The sequence below is a fragment of the Centropristis striata genome, chromosome 8 (genome assembly GCF_030273125.1).
Source record: "Centropristis striata isolate RG_2023a ecotype Rhode Island chromosome 8, C.striata_1.0, whole genome shotgun sequence".
NCBI classification, from domain to species: domain Eukaryota; kingdom Metazoa; phylum Chordata; class Actinopteri; order Perciformes; family Serranidae; genus Centropristis; species Centropristis striata.
The window spans coordinates 22,134,471-22,140,439 of NC_081524.1; positions in this window are offsets into that span (position 1 = coordinate 22,134,471).

The window sequence follows — 5,969 nt, forward strand, 5'->3', positions numbered from 1 at the left end:
TGTGGGTTTAATCTGGACAATTTTGAGATTTTCACTTGAAAAATTATTTAACAAGGAACATTGACAGATACTGAGGGCGCACAAACACATTCATTCATAGCGGAAAAGCTGATAAAATAATTAAGGTATTATTTCACACTACAATACAATACAATATGACATCTACAACAGCAGTCAGAGAGTGCAGAGCTCTGCCAAGGTCAATGCCCTGTCTCACAATATTAAGGAAAGTGAAAAATAATTTGTGTATCTGCTCTGGGATTCAGATCAGCTCAAATGTAACAGGATCCTTGGTCAGTTCTACCGTACGGCCTTCTGCCAAGTTTTTCCAATAATGCTAACGACAAACAGACAAACAGGCAAACCAAACTGAATACATAACCTCCTTGGCGGATGTTATAATGAATAATGGGGGTGTGAAGGTTCGTTCTTGACCTCAAAAAACAACATACAAAAAACCCTCAAGGCTCACTCACGAAACTCTTCCACAGCCTTCTGGTACGGCAACACATCCACAAATGCAGGTGATATTCGTGCTGAATTTTTGCAGTCCAGGATGTGACGCACAAAGACTGGTTTGCACCATCCACAAACACACTTTTTTGCTCTTGGTTGAAGCTACAACCATGGATGTCAAAGTTCACTACAGTCAAACTCTTTGTGATGCAAAGATACAAATATTGGGGATTGGATTGGGAAGTGAGTACAATATGATCTGAATCTGTTCAACCAATTAAATTGTCTGTATCTGTACACAGAATGTGCTAACCAGGCGGCAAACTGAAATAGAGCCTTAAGCTGCATTCTATCAAAAATTCCAACAGGGGGCGCTGACGGCGGTTGAAAAAGAACTCCGGTCCTATCTATCACAGTACAAAATGAGACGACGTCTCACTTGATTTATTACCTCAGAAAAAATTATCGTGGCAACATTATGGTCTGAATCGCTAGTTTCAAGTCTTCTTTAGGACAATATGATGTTAATTGTGTAAATAATGGGCAAATTTAGAAGAAAATAGATGATAAAGAGGATTTTGGCCATGGTTACCTTTGATTGACAGGTCGCTAACATGGCATGCTGTCATTAGGAGAGAAGCAAAACTAAACAAAGGATGTCCACGGCACTGTGTACATCTAGAAAGCTGTGAACTTATTTGCCGTGTTTTCAACTTTGACCCTTTCATCGTGTTTTCTCTTCATGAGTCTATTTGAACATTTTGTTAATTTAAAAATGTCTTGTTCAGCGTTCGGTTGTACTTGGAGACACTCGAAGGAGTCCGCGGTTAATTTTTTCCAGTAAGTAACATTCATATTGTTTAAATATGAACAGTTTATTTTTAGATGCACCCGTCCTCGCGCATCCCCAGTGCAAATATGGGCTCTCCTGATTTCAAGAAACAAAGATGCTGATGGACATAAAGCAAGATGGCAGCCTTAACACTGAACTCGTTGATGCTTCAAGCGGGCAACAAACTGTGATGGGTGACATCACGGTCACTACGTCCATTATTTATATACGGTCTATAGTGCTAACCAGAAGTTGAAATTTTACGCCTGAAGTTGATATGGGTTGAAGAAGATGACATGTCTATATGTTCTTAAAGTATTTACAGAACTGAGCTAGAGAACTATTTACAGAACTCTAGTCTTGCATTGCCAGACTCCTCATTAATGCTGGAGAAAGGTCTAGCTCCACCTACTATCATTCCTGCATGATTCTCCTGGTTGTTTGTATCTTTTTACACCAATCACAATCTTCTTGGGGGGTGCTATTCGAATGATACTCGCACTTTAAAGTACATTATCTGTACCGGATACTCATTTCAAGTATAATATGCTTCGCCACCAGAAGCTAATGCTTGATTTTCTTCTTCGCTCGCATAGAATGGAGGCAGTAATGTTCATTTCACAGATGTGTGACCGTGCGCTAAAGCCGCGAGTGAACCTGAAGTTTAATGATCGCAGTACAATAAAGAGGTTTAAAGGCTTAGTTCCCCCAAATCACACAAACACACACACACACACACACACACACACAAAACATACTTCCCCATTTTCTCCTAGCAATATAGTTTCAGTTATAAGGTTATGAGACAGAAAGTTTTAGCATGAAGTTTGTGGATTATTGTGAGGAAGTGAGTCACTGTTTTTGCTGCAGAGTCTGAGCGGGGAAGATATCGAAACATGAGCAAAGAAAACCCAAAGTCTCATGGCTGCATCCTGTTTGGAGGTATTTGGATTGTTTTTTGGTTGGGGGCTGCTCTGACCTTTTAGATTCTGTTCTCCCTAGAGTCTGGATCCCCTCAGTGCTGAGTAGTTCTGTTGGATTTGTTTGGTTTCAGATGGTTAGATTGTAAACTCATGGATAATAGGTTTAATGTATGTGTCAGTGTAGGATGGGATGTGACTGATAGGAGGTTTGTTTGTGCGTTTCTAGCCATGGATAGGTTTTACATATGTGTGTGTGTGTGTGTGTGTGTGTGTGTGTGTGTGTGTGTGTGTGTGTGTGTGTGTGTGTGTGTGTGTGTGTGTGAACTGCACAGTGAAGATTTGGACAAATAAACAGTGGGCTAACCTGTTTACACTCTGTATATGTCTGGATACTGTATGTGACCTTTTAGAGTATGCATGCATCATTTGTGTGTTTGTGTGTACATGCGAGGTAGAACCGGTACACAAAACCACATTAGAGCTGTCACAAGCAGAGCTGAAATTGGATTAGTGTCACCCGTGATAAGGCGAAGGGGCGAAAGAGGGAAAAGGAGAAAATTGGAAGAAAGGAAACGGCTATTTCACCACCACTACCTCCCTCTCCACCTCCACCTCCCACAATAATTTCATTTCAAATTCCAGGCACTGAATGCATAACCGCACTGCCATGCCGTTATGGAGCCGGCTGAAGTTAATAGAATATTTATATGCAGACTGTGGATCCCTGAATTTCCTTTCTTTTCCGAACAGCGTGCAACCCCCCTCCTCTACCTTTCTCCTATCTCTACTTCTAGAATTGCCTTTGTTAGGATTTGACACTATTTTTACACCTCCAAGAGCACTGTATTTCCATCGGCTGCAGTTGAAAGGGCCTGTAGAGAGAGACAGAGTGAATGTGAGCAGCATTTGGTCAGGTGCTATTAGCTTCACCGCACCGTGCCACATAGAAATCAATGCAAAAGGAGTAACAACAGACGACCCCACATCACGTACTTTTTAAACGGGCGGTGGAAGATTCAATTAAGCTAATGCAGAGAGAGACAGAGAGGGACATGCTGCACGGGCATGTGAGCAATCAGAACAATACTCTGGACTGATATCGCCAAAATGCTGCGTTAAATAATGATTGAAGGTGAAAGAAAGCAAGCATGACAGGAGATTGAGAGTATGTCTGCATGGAGAAAGTGAAAAGAGAAAAGTAGCAGGTGGAGTATAGGATACTGGGGGAAAGATGGAGATGCTGACAGGTGAAACTGAAAAGACACAGAAGGGGAGGAAGCAGGTAGGTAGAGGAGGGGAAGAACTCACAGAGGAGCTATAAATACAGGAGAGAGAGGCCCTTTTTTGCTGCATAAAGCCACAATAAGATGCTCCAACATCGTTAGCATTCAGCTAGTGTAGCATTATAGCCCAGCTCCTGCTGTGTCTATAGTAAAACCAATAAGAGGGAGGTATCATGGGATTGTGCTGGAGAAATATGGTACATTCTTAAGCGGCAGGGGGGGAGGCTGGGCGCTGAGCGAGGGGATTGAAAGATAGTACAACTGGGATACAGATAGACTCCCATTAAGTATTCAACCGCGGGGTCACAACGGTTACAGCTCCTCCACAGAGGCAGAGATTTCCATTTTGCCACATCCTAGAATTCATCCCTATAGCTTTTGTGCAGTCACAGTCCTGCTACACCGAAGGGATTTACAATTTTATCTGGAGGAGCTGCTGGTTGTAAACAATAAGAAGCAGTTTATGGCGCGAGTTTGTCACCCAATAACTTTGCGGTCTGTCGAAATGCTCCAATAACCCGCTTCTGCTTCGTGCTGATGCTTTAATCAATGTCCCACGTTTGAATAGCGAGCCCCCCCCTCCCTGCTTTGATACAATAATGATATCAGCAGCAGACGTTTTGCTGGAGCTGAATAAGTCCAACTATGTACGGTTTCCTCCAGTGACTCTGATACTCCCCTGAGATTGAATCATCCCTCAGTTAGGCTGGCTGAGCCTGATAACTCCTTCAGCAGATAACAAGCAGGGACAGACAGGAAACATATATGAGCGAAAAGACACCACCTGTATGTGAGGAAAACAGGGCTGTGTGTGTGTGTCCATTTCTGCAAGTGTGTGTTGTTCACATCAAACAAAGGGAGGGAGGTGTCCTTGGCTCCCCGTTAGCGTTTGAAAAATGACATGAATGGACACCTTTTGGAACAGCGGCACCTCTCTCTTTGTGGGAAGGAACGAAGGCAGGGTGTAATATTAACGGAGCGAGAAAAAGATGAGTCATGTTGTCTTTAATGAAAGCATCCGCGGCATCTGTGTGGAGTTGTGGTTGGCACCATCAGCACATTGTTATCTCCCTCTGTTCCCTGGCTAAGAGGCGGCGGCAGACCTCCCAGGCCGCCGTGTAGCACAGCAGCACAAGAGGCCATTAAAGACAGCCAGCAGCACCTGGCAAATAGGGGAACGCTGGGGAGACGGAGGAAATGAAGGGGAGAAGAAGCAAAAAGAGCCACACAAGAAATGGAACAGAGAAGCTTATTATCGCTCAGAGCGGGTATTACAGGCACACCTTTGGTTTCCTCGTAGAGTGTAGGTGTGAGGAGTAAAGTGGTGGCTGGAAAATTTAATTCTGGCTGACAGTGTATTCATAATTAGACCTCAGCATGATAGGTGTAGCCTCCTAACCTTCCAGAGCAGAATTTAAATACGAAAAAAAGCAGAAGTGGACTCATTTTTTCACCTTTCATGACCAAATTTAGTCTAAAATTATGTTTATTGTAAAAGCTTTGTATATTTTTGCAACAGGATGGATAAAAAAGGCCACCAGTGTTATAATGGAATGTCTGATCTTACTTGTCTGGATGCAAAAAGGCCAGAGTCACACATTGCTTTTTATTTTCAAGCTCAATTCAGCAGCAGCAGAAGCGTTGGGTAAACCAATAATAAATCAGGGGTGTTGTAACAGTGCCCCCTTGTGGACATAAAGAGGTGAGTGAGCATTAACCTTGAATGTGCAGGTGCTCTGTATGTATGCCACCTCACTGAGACACAGTGGAGCAGCCACACTTGTTGGTGGCTATTTGAAGCGTGTGGCAGCTTTACCACGTTATGCCTTTTCTATGATGACTAAATAATTAAAAATATATTTTTTAATTCAAAAGTTGTGTCTGCAGGTCAAAACAGCATCATGGCACGAGTTAAGTGTCAATCTGTATCGATCAGCGGTAGACAATGGCAGCTATAACAGGAGGTCTGAATGTTTTGAAAGAATTTATTCAGCTTCACTTCACAAACACTGCAAAACCTTTCAAATGCCAATCTCAACACAATGCCCGTCAGTTGAATGTGCACCTGACCGTAATTATGCAAATTTAGAGGTAATTAGCCAAGAAACCTGGTAGCCCTAATGAGTTGTTGCAAAAAGAGTACAAGCTAATTTTGGATAATGAGCCTCACATTGTGCGCTGTGGTTTACATAATGCAGAAAACTAAATGTCTTTTTTAAGGGATTTCCACATACAGTTGCAGCCACCCACAGGTTCCGTCTCTATTCAGAAGCTGTAGAGTTAGACCCAGTATGTTTGAGGCTAAGAAAGTTGTGTTTTTTTTCACTACCTGCCACAAACACGCCTTGGTGCTGCTATTTTGGCCCCGGTCACCTATTGACCTGACAGGCAAGTGTCAGGCACATGTCAGCTGCAGGTGGAAACTCTCAGCAGGGAGCGATGCTGTGGCGCCGGCTGGCACAGTTGGATATCACA